Genomic DNA, 6,000 nt, shown 5'->3' on the forward strand with positions numbered 1-6,000 from the left:
AGGTGATGTCATGAGGACTTTCTTGGTGCTTTGTTGTTTTGCCTGACCTGGCTCCAGTGTTAATTTCATCAATGAATATTATGACCAAAAATGTATAATGACCTTTTCACCATGACTGAGACATTACATTGAATAGAAATTGAAATATCAGTGGTTTCCTATCAAACATTTAAGATGCATGATATTTTTCCCAGTTGTTTGTCTAGTCTGTCTGTCAAAATATATGCAGTGTCACTGGTTCAAATGGTTGACAGTTGTGTGCAGATTCCCAGAATCACAGCCATTCAGGTGATGATGTCACAAACAGACTGTAAATTAACAACAACATGATGGCTTCAACACATAAAGGCCTTGGTTACAAAAAAAAAGAATAGATCTACAGACACACTTAATTTATAAGGGACATAAAGACACCCTGGGGCTACAGATTAGGTGCCGAATGCAAACCGCCACCGTGCTATTTATGCCACAGTTAGCTGACTGTAATGTTACATGATAAGTTCTAACTAACTAACTAACTAAACTTAGCATAAAAAGTTGACTATGTAATGATTTTTATCAGCTAAAACTGGACTTAAACAATAAATATAAAATGACCAAGATGTGACCAAAACTAAGAAGCATGTTTGTGTAAAGACTGAATCTGACACAGCTGCCAAATATAGGACTGCCTGGCTCTGTCCCTGTCTCCAGCCTCTGCTCACTTCCCTCTGTGTACTATTCTCCTCTCACTTCCCAGACCTGCCGTCCTTGAACCTTCCACTAGATGCCCTCAGTCTTTCTTGCCAATCACCTGAATCCCCGCCCACCTTCACACCTGTCCCCACTTTCCTCATCAGCCCTGCAGTTTATAATCGACCCTTTTCCACACACTCCTCGCCAGTTTGTTGAGCTTTTTGTGTTGCATTGTTTGTATGTGCTTATGTGGTCTTTGGGCAGTGCTCCATCTACTTTGCTGCCCGCTCACCTGCCCTGAGAGGTGGTTGTTTTCTAACTCTATGCAGAATAAGATCTCATTGTGTGTTCTGTGCAGCAGGGCTGTTCACCATCTGTTATCCTTTTGATCTGCAGCTGTAAGGTAGCGATGCATACTGTTGGACCTGCCGTTGTCTTGTTATAATAAAGCTTGTGTCAGCTCGTCACACTGAGCCGGAGGAAGTTTAGTCTCATTCTGAGTGGAATTCAAACCGTTGTGTCTACAGTCTTACACAACTTGGACATTGTCACATAAATACTGGAATAGCTGAGATTCTCTGATTATATTAACGCTGCTCCGATTTGGCTTCAGTCTCGTTCAGAGTTGTTATGAGATGTAAATATTGTCTTTGGAGTGTCTGGGCTTGGTTCTGCTTGACTGTGTGTTTCCGTCAGTCCTATTAGGAAGATAGTAACAGAGCAGTCACACAGGTAAAATGTTGGCATTGTACATCTCTGCAAACCGTATAATACATTTGCACGTCATTTGTATCATATCAACATTTCTAAAGCGATGTTGGTTAAAATACCTGTACTGTATGAGCTGACTTCGTCATCTGAAGGTGGATGGTGGATGGCATGTTATCTTGGTGGAACACCTGCCAAGTGCAAGCCACTGTTTCAGACCAAAACCAGCCATGGTCTGGCATCTCATTGCAGTTTTTCCTGCAGCGTTTAAGCCCCCAAACGTAGGTGTTTTTTAGTGACTCATGACTGTTGTTCCCATGGCTTTTTAGCCCTCAAAGGTGGATGTTTTTTTGGCACCCATCACTGTTTTTCTTGTTGGTTTTTAGCCACCAAACATAAATGTTTTGTAACAAACCATGGCTTTTTTACCTGCGGCATTTTAGCCCCCAAATGTGGGTGTTCTTTGGCAACCCAGGGCTGTTCTTCCTACAGCTTTAAAGTCCCCAAATAAGGTGTTTTTTAGTGATCCATGGCTGATTTTTCTGTGGTTTTTCAGCCCTCAAACGTGGATGCTGATTAGCAACCCATGGCTGTTTTTCCTGCAGCTTTTTAGCCCCCAAATGTGGGTGTTTTTTGGCAGCCCAGGGCTGTTCTTCATACAGCTTTATAGTCCCCAAACAAGGTATTTTTTAGCGACCCATTGCTCTTTTCATGCAGGTTTTCACCCCCCACGCATGGGTGTTATTTAGCAACCCATGGCTGTTTTTCCTATGACTTTAAAGTCCCCAAATGTAAGTGTTTTCCAGCAATGCATGGCTGTTTTTCCTGCGGCTTTTTCCAACTCCTAAATGTAGGTGTTTTTTAGCGACCCATCACTGTTTGTCTAGCATGGATAGTGTTACAAAACGTGGTTGTTCTTATTGAGACATCACTGCCTTTTTCAGCAGGGATTGTGCCCCCAAAGACCAAAACATGATCTTCTCCTAAGCATAACCAAGTGTTTCATGTGCAAATGTAATGTATTTGTGGTTTGCAGAAACATATAATGCCAACATTTTCTTCTGGCAATTGGGTTGTTGATCGTGTGAATTTTAATATTACCTAATCAGTGAAATGTCTCAACTTTCACCTGGTGGACTGCCACAAAACTTTGTAAGATATCTCAACAAATGTTGGATGGATGGTCGAGAAATTTGGCATATACGTTCATGTCCCTCTCAGGATTGATTGCAATAATTCTGGTGTTATCATGACTTTTCATCTCATACCATCATTACTTCAAAATTTTAATTTGACCAATGCCTCAGTTCATGATTTAAAGCCTGCCAATCTCAGCTATACTTTGTTTTTAAGATTAAGATATACTTAATTAAACTTTTATTAAGAGAATATACACATAAAAAGATATACGTTTAAATCACTGCGTATCTCCAACAAGATAGGTACATATAGTTTTTTGTTACACGCCTCAGAGGAGGATTACAGAGGCACATGTCTCTCTCTCTTTCTTTTCCACTCTTTCCTTCTCTTTCCTCTCTCCTCTTCCTCCAGAGAACGGCCAATCCAGTGAGCGAGTGAGGAATCGATGCCCTGATACGAGATTCAGCCTAATGAGGATCAGAAACATCTTAATAAAGACCCATAATCCACCACTTAATCCCTCATTACAGAATCATCTGCATTCACTGGTCCTGCTGCATACCGCCGCAGTGACGGCACATTTAGGCCCATTGTTCTACCTCGCCTCATCTTTCACCCAGGGCTACGTCTCCCTTTGTCTCCCCTCGGTGTCAGTTATATTTGATCCGCTCTCATTAGACTTTCAGACGAGATGAGCAGAAGGGCCTGAAAATAGTGCTTTTGTGTGCACTTCTATGCTATCTCCTGTCTGAAATGGAAAATGAGACATATGCTTAATGAGGAGGAGATGGACTGGGACCTGCGTCCAACAGACAAAGATAGGGAGTGTATTGTGCGGAGGAAGTGCTGTGACCGATACTGTGAAAGGACACACTTTCCAGGCGACGTCTCTGTTGGTGATTATAGACTTCTGAGAATGTGAAAATGGCTAGAAAATAAAAGTGGGACAGATGGATTAAAGTTTAATGCTGAGCCTTCTGTTTTTCCAGTTTTTGTGCAGCAGTAACACAAAAGTTGGGGAAGTTTTACCCAAGTTTAAAAAAAAGTTCTTGAGTATTTTCTTACAGTAAACACAGTATATCCTTGATCTACCAATCTGCTAATACACCAGTTTCTCCGATGTTTGCATTATGTCTTCTCCTGATCGCTTCATTTCTTGAGCATCTACCTGATGTTCGTTCATTTCCATCTGTAAAGCAGCATGCTGGTATGAATCCTGCGGATGGGAAGAGTTGCCAAGCGAAATTAGCCCCATCCAGACACACTCCAATTTAGACTAACGAAGGAGGTTAATATAGAATTATGTGTCGAGAGAGGAGGAGAAATCTCTTTTCCCCTAGCTGTGAGATGATCCTCGTGAGGGTTGGATAATTAGCTCCGTGAAGGTGTGGAGAAGGCTGATTCTTTAACCCGCACTACCCCTCCCTCTTCATTACTCTGTGTACTGAGGTGAGTAGGAGGTGGAGGGGGATAAAGCAAAACAAATAAAACTCATTAAAGGTACCCGTGTGGTTACAAATCCCCCCCTACAGTATGCTAACACACCACAGACATCATTAACTCCGGTCAAAGGAGCCATCGTTATTCTGCCTGGATATGAACGCAGATCAAAGCCCGCTACAGTTCATCGTCTTTTAACCTGAGGCAGGATTCTCAAAATCAGAGCTACCTTTTTGGCAGGTTTCCATTTTTTCCTCTCCCCCGATCTCGGCCAGTGGAGAATAAAATCACTCTACACAGCGTGAGCAAATCTGGAGATGAAAAAGCTTAAATGATTTCTTCAATGATGTACCCGTGGCGTTCTATTGTTGAGAGAGTGAGAGTTAATATTTGATGCTGCAAAATAGAGGACGGTTAAGAAGTTTGGTAAATCTAAAAGGAAAGTTGTTTTCATGTACAATAGCCTGATTTTTCCCATGTTTTTTTAGCCACACTGGAGGTAAGGCTCCGGGGATGGCAACGATGTTCAGTCCATACATCGGTCAACCGCTTTGCCCCAGACTTAAGTGTCTCAACAACTCTCAGTCCTCTCTAGCACCATCATCGGGACGCAGTTTCCTTTGGTCCAATTCTTTGTTGTAATTGTGATATTCTGTCACGTTTATGTCCATGTCTTTGTGTCCACTTCCTGTTTTGTTTTGAAATGTGTAGTGTCTCCTTTACTTTCTGAGTTTTCCCGCCTTTGTTGATTACCTCATGTGTTTCACATGTGTCTTGTTCCACTCACCTGTGTGTAGTAAGTAATCAGCCCTTGTGTATTTAAAGCCCAGTGTCTCTCCCATTCAGTTGCTAGACTGTCATTGTGGCTCTAGTGTGTGCATGCTTTCCAGTCTTTTCCTTGTGTTTGATTCCCTGGTTTTTGGCTCTGCTTGGATTTATGGACTTTGCTTTTTGTGTGATTTCCCTGAATGGACTTTTCTTTCTTAGCTGACTGCCTTCACATGTTTGACCCCCTGAGTCTAAGTAGAGATTTGGATTTGATAAACCGTTCTTGTTGTTTTGAGTTATACATCATTAATGAGGAACTATTACTTTTCTAAAATATGAGCTGAGCAGAGCTGCTGCCCATTAAGAGAGATGCCCTGCACATTTACACACAAGGGGCAGCCTAACTTCATTAGTGTAGTTTATATTGATTATTTCAGAGACTACAAGTTCAGTTCTGTTTCTTCTGTCAAGTTTAACTACAGATTTTAGTTTTGCTGCTTAAATCTCCCACGATATAAGCTGAAGGGACATTACTGCTCTTACGGCATCACTCTCGACAGAAAATGGCACGGTTCCCAATTAAATAGCAGTGTGCCACGTGCCCAGGTGCACCTGGCTTTTGTTTCATTGAATTCACTGTTTGGTTGAATTCATGTTATGCCCAAGTCACACCTATGATTAACTAAGGGACTCAATATAATCCCTTTTGCCCCTTGCTCCTGGCTTTGCATACAGATTATGTGCTATTTAATTAGAAAAGGTGGTTGTACACACCCTAAATGCACTTGCACTATGCACTTAAGATTGTTTAGATATGGGCCATGGTCTTGTCTATTCATGTTTTTAATGAAACATTTTGAAAACTGTTGGATGTCATGTTCCTTTCAGGTTACATGCAAACTTTGGTAATCCTCTGACTTTTTATCTAGTGCCATCATGGGGTCTTGATTTAAATGTGTACAGGTTAACTAATGACATTACATCAGACTCAGCTGTTGAGTTTAGTGCAAATTAGCAAATTAGCATGCTAACACTCATGGTAAATATTACAGCTGCTAAACAGCAGCATGTTAGCATTGTCATTGTTACCACATTAGCATGCTAATATTTGCATTTTGATGGAGGTGCTGCCTAAATAAAGCCACAAACCTTTTATATCACCAACTACAACAATAATTCAGCCAAATCAAAATGTAAATATGAAACTTAAAACCCTGAACTTAGTTTGTGTCTGATTATTTTGGGAATATCTTGTTTATGAGGAAGTTG

This window comes from Epinephelus fuscoguttatus, linkage group LG6 (assembly GCF_011397635.1).
Source record: "Epinephelus fuscoguttatus linkage group LG6, E.fuscoguttatus.final_Chr_v1".
Classification (NCBI taxonomy): domain Eukaryota; kingdom Metazoa; phylum Chordata; class Actinopteri; order Perciformes; family Serranidae; genus Epinephelus; species Epinephelus fuscoguttatus.